Source organism: Phyllobates terribilis, unplaced genomic scaffold (genome assembly GCF_046119375.1).
Source record: "Phyllobates terribilis strain yellow unplaced genomic scaffold, ASM4611937v1 Scaffold_414__1_contigs__length_1644244, whole genome shotgun sequence".
NCBI lineage: Eukaryota > Metazoa > Chordata > Amphibia > Anura > Dendrobatidae > Phyllobates > Phyllobates terribilis.
Genome location: NW_027363174.1, coordinates 1376052 through 1398569, shown reverse-complemented (window position 1 = coordinate 1398569; position 22518 = coordinate 1376052). Strand labels below are relative to the sequence as shown.

The window sequence follows — 22518 nt, the reverse complement described above, 5'->3', positions numbered from 1 at the left end:
CAAAGAGAGCTCAAGCTGGGCAAACAGAGAGACCTTCACCCCCTGAACCAGAAAAGCCCTCACCCCCTGACCAACCCTCGGCTGGTTCGGACAAACCCGCGGAGGAGAATGAGGGGGAGAGTATGGAAATACCGACCGAGGATGGTGAGCCATGGTGTACTGTTGGAAACTCGAAGCAAAAGAGGGAACGGCGTGGTAACCCACAAACAGAAACCCCTGCGGAGGGACCGAGGGTGGGTGCTACAGGCCAATCCTCACCTTCGAATCCTCCTGGGAATACTCAAGGGCGCGAACAGTCTGGGCCAAAAAAACGCAGGTTGCACGGAGTGGATAGGGCACCTAAGGAAGTACCCCCACCGGAACCCCCGGATGGAAGTGGGAAACCTCAAACGGTGCCTTTACAGGGTGAGGAGGTTGCCAATGTCCCACCCCCTTCAGAAATGGAGGGGGAGATGGAGATGGCTGACTCAGTGATCCTGGAAACTCCTGAAAATAAGTGGTCAACGTCTGAGACGCATGTGCTCGATACGATTCCCCCAGATGGTGCCTCGATAGGGGTCCAAATGGGGGTTCGTGAGCAAAGAGGCAGGCAATACGACCAAGCAGAGTTGGACAGAATGGAACAAGAGTATATCCTGGGAGGTCTACGGTCTGGGACACTAACAGATGAGGAGTCCTCCGTGACGGGCTCTCTGTTGACGATCAATGATCCCTCATCTCCTGGAATAGAAATATAAACCAGCTGAGGTAAGAGTTTGAAAGAATGCTAAATTTCCTTTTTTTCTCTTATGGCAGGGATTAGTGGTTTTTCTCTTAACGCTAGAGGGTTGAAAACTAAGACCAGAAGAGTTGCTCTCTTTGATTTTTTATCCTCTCTAACAGCTACAGTTTTCTTTTTACAGGAATGCTGCATCCCACACAGTTTAAATTATACAGAATATGAGACTGATTGGGCACATGGACCCTCAGTATGGTCAGGATCAAACGGGTCCAGGTCAGCAGGGGTCGCCATTCTTTTTAAAGGGAATGTTTTTATTGACTCTGTTCAAGAGGTTTTACCAGGTAGAATTTTATTAGTAAAAGCTTTTATTGATGGTTTTAAATGGCAATTTTTAAACTTTTATGGAGCCACAGATAAGCAAGAAAGAGCTGATATGTTGAATATGTTACCCTTATTTATTAATGATTCTGTCCCTCTTATTTTATCAGGAGATTTTAACTGCATTTTAGGTGGAGAAAAAAGGTTCTCAAGCTCCACAAGTAGGAATTATGATAAAACGTCTTTTATGTTAAAAAATGTCATACAAGATTTTAATTTAACAGATGTTTTTAAGGAGTGTAATAAAGACTTGCCTGCAGAGGAATGGGTAACCTGGAGCAACGTGAATTGTAGCTCCAGGATTGATTTTATTTTCTGCTCTAAAAATGTATTGCCTTTTAAATGTGAGCTTTTATCTAATGTTTTTTCTGATCACAAACTTTTATCCTTTTATGTGAAATGTAATGATTTTAAGAAAAAAGGAAAAGGTACCTGGAAGTTAAACATTTCCCTTTTAGAAGACCCCCAAGTTTTATCTGATTTTACTGAATTTTATTTACATTTTAAAAGAATAAGAGACCCCCATATCCCTATAAGTAGGTGGTGGGAAAAGATGAAAAAGAACATAAGAGATTTTTTTATGAAGGTTGGGGTCCAGAAAGCTAGAGAGAAAAGAGAATTTTATTGGCAACTCAACACTAGATTGGAGACCTTATATAAATTGAAGAGCCATGAGATTGAAGTAGATAAACAAATTAGTGACTTAAAAAGTGAAATTCAGCATACCTTGGAACAGAGAGGTAAAGAGTTAATTTTCCATGCAAAGGTCCAACATGTTGAAAATAATGAAACCTGTTCACGATATTTTTTTAAATGTATGGTGAAAAATCGTGTTTTTATTGAATCAATGGAAGGTAAACAAGACATAGAGGGTATTTTAGCTAAAGTGCATGAATTTTATTCCGAGCTTTTTAACACAAAATCTGTTGATGACCATTTTATGAAAAGTACTTTGGATGAAATTACAACTGTTTTAGACCCTGTCTCACAAGATGTTTTATTACAGAGTCTAACTGAAGATGAGATATCTGAGACCATAAGAAGCTTTAAGTCTGGTAAAGTACCGGGGCCTGATGGTATACCCATAGAATTTTATAAGGTTTTTTATGATATTTTACAGGAGGATTTATTTTATGTTTTTAGTGAGGTTTTTAATACAAAAACCCTACCAAACTCCTGGAAGAAAGGTGAGGTCTCCCTTATATACAAAAAGGAAGACAAAACGCAACTAAGAAATTGGAGACCTATCACCCTTCTAAATTGTGATTACAAAATAATGGCAAAAATTTGTGCAAATAGACTTAAAAAGGTAATAGGTAACATAATCCACCCAAACCAAGTGTGTGGCATACCAGGAAGGAGTGTTTGGGAAAATTTGAATCTAATCAAAGATGTAATAGATGACACAAAGTCGAGGGGAAATAAGCTGGCGGTCCTGTCTCTCGACTTTGAAAAAGCATTTGATAGAGTGTCACACCAATTCCTTTTTAATGTTTTAGCTAAAATGGGTATACCAGAAGGTTTTTTATGCTCTCTCAAAGCATTTTATCATGGTTGCACTAGTAAGGTTTTAGTAAATGGTTTTAAGACAAGTGATGTGTTTTTAAATTCTGGTGTAAAACAAGGTTGCCCTCTGTCCCCCTTGTTATTTATTTGTGCCCTTGAACCCCTACTCAGTGTCTTAAGGAGAGACAAGCAAATCCGAGGCGTCCATTTGCCAGGTGGGGGAGGGCTAGAAGCAAAAGTTACTGGATATATGGATGAAGTAGCCATAACATGTAAAGATGCCCTGTCTATCCGGAAAACACTACGGCAAGTGGAATACTTCTGTGGTGGATCTGGTTTTAAAGTAAATTTTAATAAAAGCTGTATTTTAAATGTGGGGAATATGATTTTAAATGATGTACCGGTTCCTGAATGTGACTCTGTAAAGATTCTAGGTGTGATTTTTAACGAAACAAACAAAGGTAAAGAAAGCTGGGATCTTGTGGCACAAAAGGTAAATCAAAAACTATGTATGTGGAGGTTGAGGAAATTAACAATGGAAGGGAAGGTACTAGTTATAAAAATGGTAATTGTGCCTTTGTTATTGTACTTAAGTTTGGTGTTCCCCCCCCCACACATACCTTTACGAAAATAATCAAAGCTTGCTTCACTTTTTTCTGGAGCTCCAAGATGGAGAAATTGAAAAGAGAGTTAGTGGTCAAGCCTAAAGAGAAAGGCGGTAAAGATTTCCCCGATTTTAGAGCTTTTGTTTTAATAAGATTTTTTGTTTTATGTTTTAATGCACTGTCGAAAAATAGTTATTGGTCATATTTTATCCGTTTTAACACAGGTTATTTTATGAAACGTCATGGATGGTTTGAAACAGTTTTAAGTTCCCCATATGCTCTTAATACACCAGAAAGCTATAAGATTTTAGGAACTATTGTAAACACGTATGACTTAAAAGGGAAAAGTGCAGAAGACTTAAGAGATAGCAAAATGATTTTAAATGGTTTCAAACAAAAGGAATCAATTGTACAGATTGGGAATTTTAATGATAATAAATGTACTGACATATGGAAAGTTATTAATGAACCCTATCTTTTTAATTCCCAGAAGGACCTGGCCTGGAGCTGTGTGCATGATTGTCTTCCATGTCGGGCATTCCAACACCGAAGAGGACTCGTGAGAACTGCCAGATGTCCAAGACAAAGATGCCTCGGAGATGAGACTGTTTTACATGTTTTATGGACTTGTCACTTTGCACGACAAACATGGACTACAATATTTCCTTTGCTTCAAAAAATGACAAACATTAAGGATCTTACTTTTGAAACTGTCTTATTTGGTCGTGTGGAGTGCCCCAACGCCAGCAAGAGGATCATCGCATGGAAGACAATCAGTACCATCAAAGAAGCTCTATGGAAGGCCAGGAACATCCTTCTTTTTAAACACGATGTTTTATCTGTGAAAAATGTTTTAGAGTTGGCTTTTAGTGAAATGTATATGTATTATTTATTGGATAAAAAGAGAAATGTAATTTTATCAAAACAATGGCTGGTAAAAGAATGGAACACAGCAATCTAAACACATTGTCTGTATTTTAATGTAATTTTATTGCCTTATTGAACTGAAATCAATTTATGTACGAATGTATTTTAAAATGTAATGATTTTATGTTCATATCTAATGTATTGTAATTAAGTTTTATCCAATAAACGGGTGTACCTATGTTTGGGTACATTCCAAGTCAAAAAAAAAATCTGTTCTTATCAGTTTAATATCTGATACGTCCCCTATCTGGGGACCATATATTAAATGGATTTTTAGAACAGGGAGATGGAAAAAGAGCTTGCTCTGTCCACTCCACGCATTGACCTGGTATTGCAGTATCTCCAGGACCGGTGCACCCCTTCTTTAATGCAGTTTCTAAAATCAGAAAGAATTGAATTCAATGCTTTTTGTTCATTTTGCTTGTTTGTCGGATTTTGGGATGGACTCTTTGGCTTTGCTTTTCTTCTCCTCATTGGATTTTTCATGTTAAAAGTTGCAGAAGCCAGATGACAAGCTCATTTTGGTTCAACTTCAGCAACTGTGCATTGCATTGCCATGTAATGTAATGTAATGCAATGCTATCTATCTAGCTCTCCCTCTATACTTCCTTTTGGATAAACAGACATATTAGGCAAGCATTTTGGAGCTTTCACCTAAATAACTACAGGTGGTGAGATAAGCTGCACAATATAATTGACCTTTCAGTATATTGTTGCACACACACCATCTATTTAGCAAATGCCCTTGTTATCAACAGCAGCCTTTTAAACTCACCTGAGCTAACAGGTATGTGAGCTGGTTACTCTGCTGCGCTTAAAATTTCTTTTTTGGTTTGCTACAATGCCTTTTCTGAAACGTTGTCTCCCTCTGCTGGAACACTGACTTCTTTCATTTAATGCCTGCAGACTATAAAAGAGAAACCAACCCAAAAAGTTTGGTTGATTAGTCTGTGGCATTCTTTTAAACTGTTGCTTATGGCGGTCTCTGTGAGCTTCTCAGTGACATTCAGCCATCCAGGTATCCCGCCTGCAGTAGACGGAATGTGGCAATGGAACGCTGGCTGCGCGTGTCATAATAGGCTCTGAGCCTTTATATACCTGCGCACAGCAGCAGCCACCTTCAGTCTGCTGCTGGACAGCCAGCAGCAGCAGCAGCAGGAGAGGTAATTAATCAGCAACCCTCCTGCTAAGGGTAGACAGCTGCTCGTTCCACCCCCCCCCCCCCCGCCTTAATTGGTTCTCCTCCCTTCCAACGGTGTTGAGGCGGGTGGGAACAGCCGGGGGTTGAGGGTACTGTGCTAAAAGAGGTGGAGTTATGCAGATCTAAAACGCGTGGATTGCAGCAGCAGCAAGCCGAAAAGTGCAGGCATGTGAGGGATCTAGAGGTTGACAGCATGTCTTCTTAACGGGAGTCCAGGTGGCCATCTCCACAAATGGACTTTTCAGAATCCTTGGGTGGCACCGTAGTCGGAAACCAATTCTGGTTATCGCTTCTCGGCCTTTTGGCTAAGATCAAGTGTAGTATCTGTTCTTATCAGTTTAATATCTGATACGTCCCCTATCTGGGGACCATATATTAAATGGATTTTTAGAACAGGGAGATGGAAAAAGAGCTTGCTCTGTCCACTCCACGCATTGACCTGGTATTGCAGTATCTCCAGGACCGGTGCACCCCTTCTTTAATGCAGTTTCTAAAATCAGAAAGAATTGAATTCAATGCTTTTTGTTCATTTTGCTTGTTTGTCGGATTTTGGAATGGACTCTTTGGCTTTGCTTTTCTTCTCCTCATTGGATTTTTCATGTTAAAAGTTGCAGAAGCCAGATGACAAGCTCATTTTGGTTCAACTTCAGCAACTGTGCATTGCATTGCCATGTAATGTAATGTAATGCAATGCTATCTATCTAGCTCTCCCTCTATACTTCCTTTTGGATAAACAGACATATTAGGCAAGCATTTTGGAGCTTTCACCTAAATAACTACAGGTGGTGAGATAAGCTGCACAATATAATTGACCTTTCAGTATATTGTTGCACACACACCATCTATTTAGCAAATGCCCTTGTTATCAACAGCAGCCTTTTAAACTCACCTGAGCTAACAGGTATGTGAGCTGGTTACTCTGCTGCGCTTAAAATTTCTTTTTTGGTTGGCTACAATGCCTTTTCTGAAACGTTGTCTCCCTCTGCTGGAACACTGACTTCTTTCATTTAATGCCTGCAGACTATAAAAGAGAAACCAACCCAAAAAGTTTGGTTGATTAGTCTGTGGCATTCTTTTAAACTGTTGCTTATGGCGGTCTCTGTGAGCTTCTCAGTGACATTCAGCCATCCAGGTATCCCGCCTGCAGTAGACGGAATGTGGCAATGGAACGCTGGCTGCGCGTGTCATAATAGGCTCTGAGCCTTTATATACCTGCGCACAGCAGCAGCCACCTTCAGTCTGCTGCTGGACAGCCAGCAGCAGCAGCAGCAGGAGAGGTAATTAATCAGCAACCCTCCTGCTAAGGGTAGACAGCTGCTCGTTCCACCCCCCCCCCCCCGCCTTAATTGGTTCTCCTCCCTTCCAACGGTGTTGAGGCGGGTGGGAACAGCCGGGGGTTGAGGGTACTGTGCTAAAAGAGGTGGAGTTATGCAGATCTAAAACGCGTGGATTGCAGCAGCAGCAAGCCGAAAAGTGCAGGCATGTGAGGGATCTAGAGGTTGACAGCATGTCTTCTTAACGGGAGTCCAGGTGGCCATCTCCACAAATGGACTTTTCAGAATCCATGGGTGGCACCGTAGTCGGAAACCAATTCTGGTTATCGCTTCTCGGCCTTTTGGCTAAGATCAAGTGTAGTATCTGTTCTTATCAGTTTAATATCTGATACGTCCCCTATCTGGGGACCATATATTAAATGGATTTTTAGAACAGGGAGATGGAAAAAGAGCTTGCTCTGTCCACTCCACGCATTGACCTGGTATTGCAGTATCTCCAGGACCGGTGCACCCCTTCTTTAATGCAGTTTCTAAAATCAGAAAGAATTGAATTCAATGCTTTTTGTTCATTTTGCTTGTTTGTCGGATTTTGGGATGGACTCTTTGGCTTTGCTTTTCTTCTCCTCATTGGATTTTTCATGTTAAAAGTTGCAGAAGCCAGATGACAAGCTCATTTTGGTTCAACTTCAGCAACTGTGCATTGCATTGCCATGTAATGTAATGTAATGCAATGCTATCTATCTAGCTCTCCCTCTATACTTCCTTTTGGATAAACAGACATATTAGGCAAGCATTTTGGAGCTTTAACCTAAATAACTACAGGTGGTGAGATAAGCTGCACAATATAATTGACCTTTCAGTATATTGTTGCACACACACCATCTATTTAGCAAATGCCCTTGTTATCAACAGCAGCCTTTTAAACTCACCTGAGCTAACAGGTATGTGAGCTGGTTACTCTGCTGCGCTTAAAATTTCTTTTTTGGTTTGCTACAATGCCTTTTCTGAAACGTTGTCTCCCTCTGCTGGAACACTGACTTCTTTCATTTAATGCCTGCAGACTATAAAAGAGAAACCAACCCAAAAAGTTTGGTTGATTAGTCTGTGGCATTCTTTTAAACTGTTGCTTATGGCGGTCTCTGTGAGCTTCTCAGTGACATTCAGCCATCCAGGTATCCCGCCTGCAGTAGACGGAATGTGGCAATGGAACGCTGGCTGCGCGTGTCATAATAGGCTCTGAGCCTTTATATACCTGCGCACAGCAGCAGCCACCTTCAGTCTGCTGCTGGACAGCCAGCAGCAGCAGCAGCAGGAGAGGTAATTAATCAGCAACCCTCCTGCTAAGGGTAGACAGCTGCTCGTTCCACCCCCCCCCCGCCTTAATTGGTTCTCCTCCCTTCCAACGGTGTTGAGGCGGGTGGGAACAGCCGGGGGTTGAGGGTACTGTGCTAAAAGAGGTGGAGTTATGCAGATCTAAAACGCGTGGATTGCAGCAGCAGCAAGCCGAAAAGTGCAGGCATGTGAGGGATCTAGAGGTTGACAGCATGTCTTCTTAACGGGAGTCCAGGTGGCCATCTCCACAAATGGACTTTTCAGAATCCTTGGGTGGCACCGTAGTCGGAAACCAATTCTGGTTATCGCTTCTCGGCCTTTTGGCTAAGATCAAGTGTAGTATCTTTTAAAAAGGCAGTTTTGTCCTTGGGCTGCCCTAGTAAATTGATGCATATTACACACTGGTTTGGTGCACTTGTTAGTACGCCAGGTGGCTCATAGAGTTATCTGATGGAAAACATGGCCCTCCAGGATCGAAGTCACTAGGCTGGGTAAGTGTGAGGGCTTTGGAGCAATGTGCCCCAGGAGTAGGCGCCCTGGTGGGAGTCCAAGCTTACTGGGACTGGGAACCCCAGAAAGACTTGGCTTCGTAGCACGCCGCACCTTTGCCAATCATACTTTCTGAGCAACCCCCCCTATTCCTGGCCTCCGGGCTAGGAAGGGGAATTTTTATAAACCCGGTCGGAGGTCCGGTCAGCTTTGGGCTGAGAAACCAACACAGGCTCCAGCTCCACTAGGGTGGCAGCCTAGATGGAAGCTGGGAGCACGAAAACGGCTCTTCTCCGGCTTCGGCTAGGGAGAGCATCGGAGATCCCTGACCCTCGCTGTGGCCTTCTGGCTCGGAGGGATGGGGATGGTTTATTGGGGACCCTCTCCTCCGGGAAGGGTCCACATGAATCCTCGCCTCGTGCGCTGTTTTGGTGTGACTTCGGTCACATTTTTCAGTGCCTTGGATGCAGCTTCAATCAAAAATCTGTTCTTATCAGTTTAATATCTGATACGTCCCCTATCTGGGGACCATATATTAAATGGATTTTTAGAACAGGGAGATGGAAAAAGAGCTTGCTCTGTCCACTCCACGCATTGACCTGGTATTGCAGTATCTCCAGGACCGGTGCACCCCTTCTTTAATGCAGTTTCTAAAATCAGAAAGAATTGAATTCAATGCTTTTTGTTCATTTTGCTTGTTTGTCGGATTTTGGGATGGACTCTTTGGCTTTGCTTTTCTTCTCCTCATTGGATTTTTCATGTTAAAAGTTGCAGAAGCCAGATGACAAGCTCATTTTGGTTCAACTTCAGCAACTGTGCATTGCATTGCCATGTAATGTAATGTAATGCAATGCTATCTATCTAGCTCTCCCTCTATACTTCCTTTTGGATAAACAGACATATTAGGCAAGCATTTTGGAGCTTTCACCTAAATAACTACAGGTGGTGAGATAAGCTGCACAATATAATTGACCTTTCAGTATATTGTTGCACACACACCATCTATTTAGCAAATGCCCTTGTTATCAACAGCAGCCTTTTAAACTCACCTGAGCTAACAGGTATGTGAGCTGGTTACTCTGCTGCGCTTAAAATTTCTTTTTTGGTTTGCTACAATGCCTTTTCTGAAACGTTGTCTCCCTCTGCTGGAACACTGACTTCTTTCATTTAATGCCTGCAGACTATAAAAGAGAAACCAACCCAAAAAGTTTGGTTGATTAGTCTGTGGCATTCTTTTAAACTGTTGCTTATGGCGGTCTCTGTGAGCTTCTCAGTGACATTCAGCCATCCAGGTATCCCGCCTGCAGTAGACGGAATGTGGCAATGGAACGCTGGCTGCGCGTGTCATAATAGGCTCTGAGCCTTTATATACCTGCGCACAGCAGCAGCCACCTTCAGTCTGCTGCTGGACAGCCAGCAGCAGCAGCAGCAGGAGAGGTAATTAATCAGCAACCCTCCTGCTAAGGGTAGACAGCTGCTCGTTCCACCCCCCCCCCCCCCGCCTAAATTGGTTCTCCTCCCTTCCAACGGTGTTGAGGCGGGTGGGAACAGCCGGGGGTTGAGGGTACTGTGCTAAAAGAGGTGGAGTTATGCAGATCTAAAACGCGTGGATTGCAGCAGCAGCAAGCCGAAAAGTGCAGGCATGTGAGGGATCTAGAGGTTGACAGCATGTCTTCTTAACGGGAGTCCAGGTGGCCATCTCCACAAATGGACTTTTCAGAATCCTTGGGTGGCACCGTAGTCGGAAACCAATTCTGGTTATCGCTTCTCGGCCTTTTGGCTAAGATCAAGTGTAGTATCTGTTCTTATCAGTTTAATATCTGATACGTCCCCTATCTGGGGACCATATATTAAATGGATTTTTAGAACAGGGAGATGGAAAAAGAGCTTGCTCTGTCCACTCCACGCATTGACCTGGTATTGCAGTATCTCCAGGACCGGTGCACCCCTTCTTTAATGCAGTTTCTAAAATCAGAAAGAATTGAATTCAATGCTTTTTGTTCATTTTGCTTGTTTGTCGGATTTTGGGATGGACTCTTTGGCTTTGCTTTTCTTCTCCTCATTGGATTTTTCATGTTAAAAGTTGCAGAAGCCAGATGACAAGCTCATTTTGGTTCAACTTCAGCAACTGTGCATTGCATTGCAATGTAATGTAATGTAATGCAATGCTATCTATCTAGCTCTCCCTCTATACTTCCTTTTGGATAAACAGACATATTAGGCAAGCATTTTGGAGCTTTCACCTAAATAACTACAGGTGGTGAGATAAGCTGCACAATATAATTGACCTTTCAGTATATTGTTGCACACACACCATCTATTTAGCAAATGCCCTTGTTATCAACAGCAGCCTTTTAAACTCACCTGAGCTAACAGGTATGTGAGCTGGTTACTCTGCTGCGCTTAAAATTTCTTTTTTGGTTTGCTACAATGCCTTTTCTGAAACGTTGTCTCCCTCTGCTGGAACACTGACTTCTTTCATTTAATGCCTGCAGACTATAAAAGAGAAACCAACCCAAAAAGTTTGGTTGATTAGTCTGTGGCATTCTTTTAAACTGTTGCTTATGGCGGTCTCTGTGAGCTTCTCAGTGACATTCAGCCATCCAGGTATCCCGCCTGCAGTAGACGGAATGTGGCAATGGAACGCTGGCTGCGCGTGTCATAATAGGCTCTGAGCCTTTATATACCTGCGCACAGCAGCAGCCACCTTCAGTCTGCTGCTGGACAGCCAGCAGCAGCAGCAGCAGGAGAGGTAATTAATCAGCAACCCTCCTGCTAAGGGTAGACAGCTGCTCGTTCCACCCCCCCCCCCCCGCCTAAATTGGTTCTCCTCCCTTCCAACGGTGTTGAGGCGGGTGGGAACAGCCGGGGGTTGAGGGTACTGTGCTAAAAGAGGTGGAGTTATGCAGATCTAAAACGTGTGGATTGCAGCAGCAGCAAGCCGAAAAGTGCAGGCATGTGAGGGATCTAGAGGTTGACAGCATGTCTTCTTAACGGGAGTCCAGGTGGCCATCTCCACAAATGGACTTTTCAGAATCCTTGGGTGGCACCGTAGTCGGAAACCAATTCTGGTTATCGCTTCTCGGCCTTTTGGCTAAGATCAAGTGTAGTATCTGTTCTTATCAGTTTAATATCTGATACGTCCCCTATCTGGGGACCATATATTAAATGGATTTTTAGAACAGGGAGATGGAAAAAGAGCTTGCTCTGTCCACTCCACGCATTGACCTGGTATTGCAGTATCTCCAGGACCGGTGCACCCCTTCTTTAATGCAGTTTCTAAAATCAGAAAGAATTGAATTCAATGCTTTTTGTTCATTTTGCTTGTTTGTCGGATTTTGGGATGGACTCTTTGGCTTTGCTTTTCTTCTCCTCATTGGATTTTTCATGTTAAAAGTTGCAGAAGCCAGATGACAAGCTCATTTTGGTTCAACTTCAGCAACTGTGCATTGCATTGCAATGTAATGTAATGTAATGCAATGCTATCTATCTAGCTCTCCCTCTATACTTCCTTTTGGATAAACAGACATATTAGGCAAGCATTTTGGAGCTTTCACCTAAATAACTACAGGTGGTGAGATAAGCTGCACAATATAATTGACCTTTCAGTATATTGTTGCACACACACCATCTATTTAGCAAATGCCCTTGTTATCAACAGCAGCCTTTTAAACTCACCTGAGCTAACAGGTATGTGAGCTGGTTACTCTGCTGCGCTTAAAATTTCTTTTTTGGTTTGCTACAATGCCTTTTCTGAAACGTTGTCTCCCTCTGCTGGAACACTGACTTCTTTCATTTAATGCCTGCAGACTATAAAAGAGAAACCAACCCAAAAAGTTTGGTTGATTAGTCTGTGGCATTCTTTTAAACTGTTGCTTATGGCGGTCTCTGTGAGCTTCTCAGTGACATTCAGCCATCCAGGTATCCCGCCTGCAGTAGACGGAATGTGGCAATGGAACGCTGGCTGCCCGTGTCATAATAGGCTCTGAGCCTTTATATACCTGCGCACAGCAGCAGCCACCTTCAGTCTGCTGCTGGACAGCCAGCAGCAGCAGCAGCAGGAGAGGTAATTAATCAGCAACCCTCCTGCTAAGGGTAGACAGCTGCTCGTTCCACCCCCCCCCCCGCCTTAATTGGTTCTCCTCCCTTCCAACGGTGTTGAGGCGGGTGGGAACAGCCGGGGGTTGAGGGTACTGTGCTAAAAGAGGTGGAGTTATGCAGATCTAAAACGCGTGGATTGCAGCAGCAGCAAGCCGAAAAGTGCAGGCATGTGGGATCTAGAGGTTGACAGCATGTCTTCTTAACGGGAGTCCAGGTGGCCATCTCCACAAATGGACTTTTCAGAATCCTTGGGTGGCACCGTAGTCGGAAACCAATTCTGGTTATCGCTTCTCGGCCTTTTGGCTAAGATCAAGTGTAGTATCTGTTCTTATCAGTTTAATATCTGATACGTCCCCTATCTGGGGACCATATATTAAATGGATTTTTAGAACAGGGAGATGGAAAAAGAGCTTGCTCTGTCCACTCCACGCATTGACCTGGTATTGCAGTATCTCCAGGACCGGTGCACCCCTTCTTTAATGCAGTTTCTAAAATCAGAAAGAATTGAATTCAATGCTTTTTGTTCATTTTGCTCGTTTGTCGGATTTTGGGATGGACTCTTTGGCTTTGCTTTTCTTCTCCTCATTGGATTTTTCATGTTAAAAGTTGCAGAAGCCAGATGACAAGCTCATTTTGGTTCAACTTCAGCAACTGTGCATTGCATTGCCATGTAATGTAATGTAATGCAATGCTATCTATCTAGCTCTCCCTCTATACTTCCTTTTGGATAAACAGACATATTAGGCAAGCATTTTGGAGCTTTCACCTAAATAACTACAGGTGGTGAGATAAGCTGCACAATATAATTGACCTTTCAGTATATTGTTGCACACACACCATCTATTTAGCAAATGCCCTTGTTATCAACAGCAGCCTTTTAAACTCACCTGAGCTAACAGGTATGTGAGCTGGTTACTCTGCTGCGCTTAAAATTTCTTTTTTGGTTTGCTACAATGCCTTTTCTGAAACGTTGTCTCCCTCTGCTGGAACACTGACTTCTTTCATTTAATGCCTGCAGACTATAAAAGAGAAACCAACCCAAAAAGTTTGGTTGATTAGTCTGTGGCATTCTTTTAAACTGTTACTTATGGCGGTCTCTGTGAGCTTCTCAGTGACATTCAGCCATCCAGGTATCCCGCCTGCAGTAGACGGAATGTGGCAATGGAACGCTGGCTGCGCGTGTCATAATAGGCTCTGAGCCTTTATATACCTGCGCACAGCAGCAGCCACCTTCAGTCTGCTGCTGGACAGCCAGCAGCAGCAGCAGCAGGAGAGGTAATTAATCAGCAACCCTCCTGCTAAGGGTAGACAGCTGCTCGTTCCACCCCCCCCCCGCCTTAATTGGTTCTCCTCCCTTCCAACGGTGTTGAGGCGGGTGGGAACAGCCGGGGGTTGAGGGTACTGTGCTAAAAGAGGTGGAGTTATGCAGATCTAAAACGCGTGGATTGCAGCAGCAGCAAGCCGAAAAGTGCAGGCATGTGAGGGATCTAGAGGTTGACAGCATGTCTTCTTAACGGGAGTCCAGGTGGCCATCTCCACAAATGGACTTTTCAGAATCCTTGGGTGGCACCGTAGTCGGAAACCAATTCTGGTTATCGCTTCTCGGCCTTTTGGCTAAGATCAAGTGTAGTATCTTTTAAAAAGGCAGTTTTGTCCTTGGGCTGCCCTAGTAAATTGATGCATATTACACACTGGTTTGGTGCACTTGTTAGTACGCCAGGTGGCTCATAGAGTTATCTGATGGAAAACATGGCCCTCCAGGATCGAAGTCACTAGGCTGGGTAAGTGTGAGGGCTTTGGAGCAATGTGCCCCAGGAGTAGGCGCCCTGGTGGGAGTCCAAGCTTACTGGGACTGGGAACCCCAGAAAGACTTGGCTTCGTAGCAAGCCGCACCTTTGCCAATCATACTTTCTGAGCAACCCCCCCTATTCCTGGCCTCCGGGCTAGGAAGGGGAATTTTTATAAACCCGGTCGGAGGTCCGGTCAGCTTTGGGCTGAGAAACCAACACAGGCTCCAGCTCCACTAGGGTGGCAGCCTAGATGGAAGCTGGGAGCACGAAAACGGCTCTTCTCCGGCTTCGGCTAGGGAGAGCATCGGAGATCCCTGACCCTCGCTGTGGCCTTCTGGCTCGGAGGGATGGGGATGGTTTATTGGGGACCCTCTCCTCCGGGAAGGGTCCACATGAATCCTCGCCTCGTGCGCTGTTTTGGTGTGACTTCGGTCACATTTCTCAGTGCCTTGGATGCAGCTTCAATCAAAAATCTGTTCTTATCAGTTTAATATCTGATACGTCCCCTATCTGGGGACCATATATTAAATGGATTTTTAGAACAGGGAGATGGAAAAAGAGCTTGCTCTGTCCACTCCACGCATTGACCTGGTATTGCAGTATCTCCAGGACCGGTGCACCCCTTCTTTAATGCAGTTTCTAAAATCAGAAAGAATTGAATTCAATGCTTTTTGTTCATTTTGCTTGTTTGTCGGATTTTGGGATGGACTCTTTGGCTTTGCTTTTCTTCTCCTCATTGGATTTTTCATGTTAAAAGTTGCAGAAGCCAGATGACAAGCTCATTTTGGTTCAACTTCAGCAACTGTGCATTGCATTGCCATGTAATGTAATGTAATGCAATGCTATCTATCTAGCTCTCCCTCTATACTTCCTTTTGGATAAACAGACATATTAGGCAAGCATTTTGGAGCTTTCACCTAAATAACTACAGGTGGTGAGATAAGCTGCACAATATAATTGACCTTTCAGTATATTGTTGCACACACACCATCTATTTAGCAAATGCCCTTGTTATCAACAGCAGCCTTTTAAACTCACCTGAGCTAACAGGTATGTGAGCTGGTTACTCTGCTGCGCTTAAAATTTCTTTTTTGGTTTGCTACAATGCCTTTTCTGAAACGTTGTCTCCCTCTGCTGGAACACTGACTTCTTTCATTTAATGCCTGCAGACTATAAAAGAGAAACCAACCCAAAAAGTTTGGTTGATTAGTCTGTGGCATTCTTTTAAACTGTTGCTTATGGCGGTCTCTGTGAGCTTCTCAGTGACATTCAGCCATCCAGGTATCCCGCCTGCAGTAGACGGAATGTGGCAATGGAACGCTGGCTGCGCGTGTCATAATAGGCTCTGAGCCTTTATATACCTGCGCACAGCAGCAGCCACCTTCAGTCTGCTGCTGGACAGCCAGCAGCAGCAGCAGCAGGAGAGGTAATTAATCAGCAACCCTCCTGCTAAGGGTAGACAGCTGCTCGTTCCACCCCCCCCCCCCCGCCTAAATTGGTTCTCCTCCCTTCCAACGGTGTTGAGGCGGGTGGGAACAGCCGGGGGTTGAGGGTACTGTGCTAAAAGAGGTGGAGTTATGCAGATCTAAAACGCGTGGATTGCAGCAGCAGCAAGCCGAAAAGTGCAGGCATGTGAGGGATCTAGAGGTTGACAGCATGTCTTCTTAACGGGAGTCCAGGTGGCCATCTCCACAAATGGACTTTTCAGAATCCTTGGGTGGCACCGTAGTCGGAAACCAATTCTGGTTATCGCTTCTCGGCCTTTTGGCTAAGATCAAGTGTAGTATCTGTTCTTATCAGTTTAATATCTGATACGTCCCCTATCTGGGGACCATATATTAAATGGATTTTTAGAAAAGGGAGATGGAAAAAGAGCTTGCTCTGTCCACTCCACGCATTGACCTGGTATTGCAGTATCTCCAGGACCGGTGCACCCCTTCTTTAATGCAGTTTCTAAAATCAGAAAGAATTGAATTCAATGCTTTTTGTTCATTTTGCTTGTTTGTCGGATTTTGGGATGGACTCTTTGGCTTTGCTTTTCTTCTCCTCATTGGATTTTTCATGTTAAAAGTTGCAGAAGCCAGATGACAAGCTCATTTTGGTTCAACTTCAGCAACTGTGCATTGCATTGCCATGTAATGTAATGTAATGCAATGCTATCTATCTAGCTCTCCCTCTATACTTCCTTTTGGATAAACAGACATATTAGGCAAGCATTTTGGAGCTTTCACCTAAATAACTACAGGTGGTGAGATAAGCTGCACAATATAATTGACCTTTCAGTATATTGTTGCACACACACCATCTATTTAGCAAATGCCCTTGTTATCAACAGCAGCCTTTTAAACTCACCTGAGCTAACAGGTATGTGAGCTGGTTACTCTGCTGCGCTTAAAATTTCTTTTTTGGTTTGCTACAATGCCTTTTCTGAAACGTTGTCTCCCTCTGCTGGAACACTGACTTCTTTCATTTAATGCCTGCAGACTATAAAAGAGAAACCAACCCAAAAAGTTTGGTTGATTAGTCTGTGGCATTCTTTTAAACTGTTGCTTATGGCGGTCTCTGTGAGCTTCTCAGTGACATTCAGCCATCCAGGTATCCCGCCTGCAGTAGACGGAATGTGGCAATGGAACGCTGGCTGCGCGTGTCATAATAGGCTCTGAGCCTTTATATACCTGCGCACAGCAGCAGCCACCTTCAGTCTGCTGCTGGACAGCCAGCAGCAGCAGCAGCAGGAGAGGTAATTAATCAGCAACCCTCCTGCTAAGGGTAGACAGCTGCTCGTTCCACCCCCCCCCCGCCTTAATTGGTTCTCCTCCCTTCCAACGGTGTTGAGGCGGGTGGGAACAGCCGGGGGTTGAGGGTACTGTGCTAAAAGAGGTGGAGTTATGCAGATCTAAAACGCGTGGATTGCAGCAGCAGCAAGCCGAAAAGTGCAGGCATGTGAGGGATCTAGAGGTTGACAGCATGTCTTCTTAACGGGAGTCCAGGTGGCCATCTCCACAAATGGACTTTTCAGAATCCTTGGGTGGCACCGTAGTCGGAAACCAATTCTGGTTATCGCTTCTCGGCCTTTTGGCTAAGATCAAGTGTAGTATCTGTTCTTATCAGTTTAATATCTGATACGTCCCCTATCTGGGGACCATATATTAAATGGATTTTTAGAACAGGGAGATGGAAAAAGAGCTTGCTCTGTCCACTCCACGCATTGACCTGGTATTGCAGTATCTCCAGGACCGATGCACCCCTTCTTTAATGCAGTTTCTAAAATCAGAAAGAATTGAATTCAATGCTTTTTGTTCATTTTGCTTGTTTGTCGGATTTTGGGATGGACACTTTGGCTTTGCTTTTCTTCTCCTCATTGGATTTTTCATGTTAAAAGTTGCAGAAGCCAGATGACAAGCTCATTTTGGTTTAACTTCAGCAACTGTGCATTGCATTGCCATGTAATGTAATGTAATGCAATGCTATCTATCTAGCTCTCCCTCTATACTTCCTTTTGGATAAACAGACATATTAGGCAAGCATTTTGGAGCTTTCACCTAAATAACTACAGGTGGTGAGATAAGCTGCACAATATAATTGACCTTTCAGTATATTGTTGCACACACACCATCTATTTAGCAAATGCCCTTGTTATCAACAGCAGCCTTTTAAACTCACCTGAGCTAACAGGTATGTGAGCTGGTTACTCTGCTGCGCTTAAAATTTCTTTTTTGGTTTGCTACAATGCCTTTTCTGAAACGTTGTCTCCCTCTGCTGGAACACTGACTTCTTTCATTTAATGCCTGCAGACTATAAAAGAGAAACCAACCCAAAAAGTTTGGTTGATTAGTCTGTGGCATTCTTTTAAACTGTTGCTTATGGCGGTCTCTGTGAGCTTCTCAGTGACATTCAGCCATCCAGGTATCCCGCCTGCAGTAGACGGAATGTGGCAATGGAACGCTGGCTGCGCGTGTCATAATAGGCTCTGAGCCTTTATATACCTGCGCACAGCAGCAGCCACCTTCAGTCTGCTGCTGGACAGCCAGCAGCAGCAGCAGCAGGAGAGGTAATTAATCAGCAACCCTCCTGCTAAGGGTAGACAGCTGCTCGTTCCACCCCCCCCCCCGCCTTAATTGGTTCTCCTCCCTTCCAACCGTGTTGAGGCGGGTGGGAACAGCCGGGGGTTGAGGGTACTGTGCTAAAAGAGGTGGAGTTATGCAGATCTAAAACGCGTGGATTGCAGCAGCAGCAAGCCGAAAAGTGCAGGCATGTGAGGGATCTAGAGGTTGACAGCATGTCTTCTTAACGGGAGTCCAGGTGGCCATCTCCACAAATGGACTTTTCAGAATCCTTGGGTGGCACCGTAGTCGGAAACGAATTCTGGTTATCGCTTCTCGGCCTTTTGGCTAAGATCAAGTGTAGTATCTGTTCTTATCAGTTTAATATCTGATACGTCCCCTATCTGGGGACTATATATTAAATGGATTTTTAGAACAGGGAGATGGAAAAAGAGCTTGCTCTGTCCACTCCACGCATTGACCTGGTATTGCAGTATCTCCAGGACCGGTGCACCCCTTCTTTAATGCAGTTTCTAAAATCAGAAAGAATTGAATTCAATGCTTTTTGTTCATTTTGCCTGTTTGTCGGATTTTGGGATGGACTCTTTGGCTTTGCTTTACTTCTCCTCATTGGATTTTTCATGTTAAAAGTTGCAGAAGCCAGATGACAAGCTCATTTTGGTTCAACTTCAGCAACTGTGCATTGCATTGCCATGTAATGAAATGTAATGCAATGCTATCTATCTAGCTCTCCCTCTATACTTCCTTTTGGATAAACAGACATATTAGGCAAGCATTTTGGAGCTTTCACCTAAATAACTACAGGTGGTGAGATAAGCTGCACAATATAATTGACCTTTCAGTATATTGTTGCACACACACCATCTATTTAGCAAATGCCCTTGTTATCAACAGCAGCCTTTTAAACTCACCTGAGCTAACAGGTATGTGAGCTGGTTACTCTGCTGCGCTTAAAATTTCTTTTTTGGTTTGCTACAATGCCTTTTCTGAAACGTTGTCTCCCTCTGCTGGAACACTGACTTCTTTCATTTAATGCCTGCAGACTATAAAAGAGAAACCAACCCAAAAAGTTTGGTTGATTAGTCTGTGGCATTCTTTTAAACTGTTGCATATGGCGGTCTCTGTGAGCTTCTCAGTGACATTCAGCCATCCAGGTATCCCGCCTGCAGTAGACGGAATGTGGCAATGGAACGCTGGCTGCGCGTGTCATAATAGGCTCTGAGCCTTTATATACCTGCGCACAGCAGCAGCCACCTTCAGTCTGCTGCTGGACAGCCAGCAGCAGCAGCAGCAGGAGAGGTAATTAATCAGCAACCCTCCTGCTAAGGGTAGACAGCTGCTCGTTCCACCCCCCCCCGCCTTAATTGGTTCTCCTCCCTTCCAACGGTGTTGAGGCGGGTGGGAACAGCCGGGGGTTGAGGGTACTGTGCTAAAAGAGGTGGAGTTATGCAGATCTAAAACGCGTGGATTGCAGCAGCAGCAAGCCGAAAAGTGCAGGCATGTGAGGGATCTAGAGGTTGACAGCATGTCTTCTTAACGGGAGTCCAGGTGGCCATCTCCACAAATGGACTTTTCAGAATCCTTGGGTGGCACCATAGTCGGAAACCAATTCTGGTTATCGCTTCTCGGCCTTTTGGCTAAGATCAAGTGTAGTATCTGTTCTTATCAGTTTAATATCTGATACGTCCCCTATCTGGGGACCATATATTAAATGGATTTTTAGAACAGGGAGATGGAAAAAGAGCTTGCTCTGTCCACTCCACGCATTGACCTGGTATTGCAGTATCTCCAGGACCGGTGCACCCCTTCTTTAATGCAGTTTCTAAAATCAGAAAGAATTGAATTCAATGCTTTTTGTTCATTTTGCTTGTTTGTCGGATTTTGGGATGGACTCTTTGGCTTTGCTTTACTTCTCCTCATTGGATTTTTCATGTTAAAAGTTGCAGAAGCCAGATGACAAGCTCATTTTGGTTCAACTTCAGCAACTGTGCATTGCATTGCCATGTAATGAAATGTAATGCAATGCTATCTATCTAGCTCTCCCTCTATACTTCCTTTTGGATAAACAGACATATTAGGCAAGCATTTTGGAGCTTTCACCTAAATAACTACAGGTGGTGAGATAAGCTGCACAATATAATTGACCTTTCAGTATATTGTTGCACACACACCATCTATTTAGCAAATGCCCTTGTTATCAACAGCAGCCTTTTAAACTCACCTGAGCTAACAGGTATGTGAGCTGGTTACTCTGCTGCGCTTAAAATTTCTTTTTTGGTTTGCTACAATGCCTTTTCTGAAACGTTGTCTCCCTCTGCTGGAACACTGACTTCTTTCATTTAATGCCTGCAGACTATAAAAGAGAAACCAACCCAAAAAGTTTGGTTGATTAGTCTGTGGCATTCTTTTAAACTGTTGCATATGGCGGTCTCTGTGAGCTTCTCAGTGACATTCAGCCATCCAGGTATCCCGCCTGCAGTAGACGGAATGTGGCAATGGAACGCTGGCTGCGCGTGTCATAATAGGCTCTGAGCCTTTATATACCTGCGCACAGCAGCAGCCACCTTCAGTCTGCTGCTGGACAGCCAGCAGCAGCAGCAGCAGGAGAGGTAATTAATCAGCAACCCTCCTGCTAAGGGTAGACAGCTGCTCGTTCCACCCCCCCCCGCCTTAATTGGTTCTCCTCCCTTCCAACGGTGTTGAGGCGGGTGGGAACAGCCGGGGGTTGAGGGTACTGTGCTAAAAGAGGTGGAGTTATGCAGATCTAAAACGCGTGGATTGCAGCAGCAGCAAGCCGAAAAGTGCAGGCATGTGAGGGATCTAGAGGTTGACAGCATGTCTTCTTAACGGGAGTCCAGGTGGCCATCTCCACAAATGGACTTTTCAGAATCCTTGGGTGGCACCATAGTCGGAAACCAATTCTGGTTATCGCTTCTCGGCCTTTTGGCTAAGATCAAGTGTAGTATCTGTTCTTATCAGTTTAATATCTGATACGTCCCCTATCTGGGGACCATATATTAAATGGATTTTTAGAACAGGGAGATGGAAAAAGAGCTTGCTCTGTCCACTCCACGCATTGACCTGGTATTGCAGTATCTCCAGGACCGGTGCACCCCTTCTTTAATGCAGTTTCTAAAATCAGAAAGAATTGAATTCAATGCTTTTTGTTCATTTTGCTTGTTTGTCGGATTTTGGGATGGACTCTTTGGCTTTGCTTTTCTTCTCCTCATTGGATTTTTCATGTTAAAAGTTGCAGAAGCCAGATGACAAGCTCATTTTGGTTCAACTTCAGCAACTGTGCATTGCATTGCCATGTAATGTAATGTAATGCAATGCTATCTATCTAGCTCTCCCTCTATACTTCCTTTTGGATAAACAGACATATTAGGCAAGCATTTTGGAGCTTTCACCTAAATAACTACAGGTGGTGAGATAAGCTGCACAATATAATTGACCTTTCAGTATATTGTTGCACACACACCATCTATTTAGCAAATGCCCTTGTTATCAACAGCAGCCTTTTAAACTCACCTGAGCTAACAGGTATGTGAGCTGGTTACTCTGCTGCGCTTAAAATTTCTTTTTTGGTTTGCTACAATGCCTTTTCTGAAACGTTGTCTCCCTCTGCTGGAACACTGACTTCTTTCATTTAATGCCTGCAGACTATAAAAGAGAAACCAACCCAAAAAGTTTGGTTGATTAGTCTGTGGCATTCTTTTAAACTGTTGCTTATGGCGGTCTCTGTGAGCTTCTCAGTGACATTCAGCCATCCAGGTATCCCGCCTGCAGTAGACGGAATGTGGCAATGGAACGCTGGCTGCGCGTGTCATAATAGGCTCTGAGCCTTTATATACCTGCGCACAGCAGCAGCCACCTTCAGTCTGCTGCTGGACAGCCAGCAGCAGCAGCAGCAGGAGAGGTAATTAATCAGCAACCCTCCTGCTAAGGGTAGACAGCTGCTCGTTCCACCCCCCCCCCCCGCCTTAATTGGTTCTCCTCCCTTCCAACGGTGTTGAGGCGGGTGGGAACAGCTGGGGGTTGAGGGTACTGTGCTAAAAGAGGTGGAGTTATCCAGATCTAAAACGCGTGGATTGCAGCAGCAGCAAGCCGAAAAGTGCAGGCATGTGAGG

At 44.2% G+C, this 22518-nt stretch overlaps 11 non-coding genes and 4 pseudogenes across 11 annotated transcripts; all 15 read left to right on the top strand.

Moving 5' to 3' along the window:
* Positions 1-4310: 4310 nt before the first annotated feature.
* On the top strand, positions 4311-4499 carry LOC141226276 (U2 spliceosomal RNA). Its single transcript, XR_012293488.1, has one exon. It is a non-coding gene; the product is annotated as a U2 spliceosomal RNA (small nuclear RNA).
* A 1124-nt stretch (positions 4500-5623) lies between these two features.
* On the top strand, positions 5624-5814 carry LOC141225868 (U2 spliceosomal RNA). The gene has a single exon (XR_012293102.1). It is a non-coding gene; the product is annotated as a U2 spliceosomal RNA (small nuclear RNA).
* Positions 5815-6937: 1123 nt separating this feature from the next.
* LOC141225866 (U2 spliceosomal RNA) lies at positions 6938-7128 on the top strand. The gene has a single exon (XR_012293100.1). It is a non-coding gene; the product is annotated as a U2 spliceosomal RNA (small nuclear RNA).
* A 1120-nt stretch (positions 7129-8248) lies between these two features.
* On the top strand, positions 8249-8364 carry LOC141226361 (U2 spliceosomal RNA; annotated as a pseudogene).
* Positions 8365-8888: 524 nt separating this feature from the next.
* LOC141226248 (U2 spliceosomal RNA) lies at positions 8889-9069 on the top strand (annotated as a pseudogene).
* Positions 9070-10193: 1124 nt separating this feature from the next.
* Positions 10194-10384, top strand: LOC141225865 (U2 spliceosomal RNA). Its single transcript, XR_012293099.1, has one exon. It is a non-coding gene; the product is annotated as a U2 spliceosomal RNA (small nuclear RNA).
* Positions 10385-11507: 1123 nt separating this feature from the next.
* On the top strand, positions 11508-11698 carry LOC141225864 (U2 spliceosomal RNA). The gene has a single exon (XR_012293098.1). It is a non-coding gene; the product is annotated as a U2 spliceosomal RNA (small nuclear RNA).
* Positions 11699-12817: 1119 nt separating this feature from the next.
* On the top strand, positions 12818-13008 carry LOC141225863 (U2 spliceosomal RNA). The gene has a single exon (XR_012293097.1). It is a non-coding gene; the product is annotated as a U2 spliceosomal RNA (small nuclear RNA).
* A 1120-nt stretch (positions 13009-14128) lies between these two features.
* LOC141226360 (U2 spliceosomal RNA) lies at positions 14129-14244 on the top strand (annotated as a pseudogene).
* Positions 14245-14768: 524 nt separating this feature from the next.
* Positions 14769-14949, top strand: LOC141226247 (U2 spliceosomal RNA; annotated as a pseudogene).
* A 1123-nt stretch (positions 14950-16072) lies between these two features.
* LOC141225971 (U2 spliceosomal RNA) lies at positions 16073-16263 on the top strand. Its single transcript, XR_012293202.1, has one exon. It is a non-coding gene; the product is annotated as a U2 spliceosomal RNA (small nuclear RNA).
* Positions 16264-17383: 1120 nt separating this feature from the next.
* On the top strand, positions 17384-17574 carry LOC141225993 (U2 spliceosomal RNA). Its single transcript, XR_012293223.1, has one exon. It is a non-coding gene; the product is annotated as a U2 spliceosomal RNA (small nuclear RNA).
* A 1121-nt stretch (positions 17575-18695) lies between these two features.
* Positions 18696-18886, top strand: LOC141226325 (U2 spliceosomal RNA). Its single transcript, XR_012293525.1, has one exon. It is a non-coding gene; the product is annotated as a U2 spliceosomal RNA (small nuclear RNA).
* A 1119-nt stretch (positions 18887-20005) lies between these two features.
* Positions 20006-20196, top strand: LOC141225862 (U2 spliceosomal RNA). The gene has a single exon (XR_012293096.1). It is a non-coding gene; the product is annotated as a U2 spliceosomal RNA (small nuclear RNA).
* A 1119-nt stretch (positions 20197-21315) lies between these two features.
* Positions 21316-21506, top strand: LOC141225860 (U2 spliceosomal RNA). Its single transcript, XR_012293094.1, has one exon. It is a non-coding gene; the product is annotated as a U2 spliceosomal RNA (small nuclear RNA).
* Positions 21507-22518: the final 1012 nt, after the last annotated feature.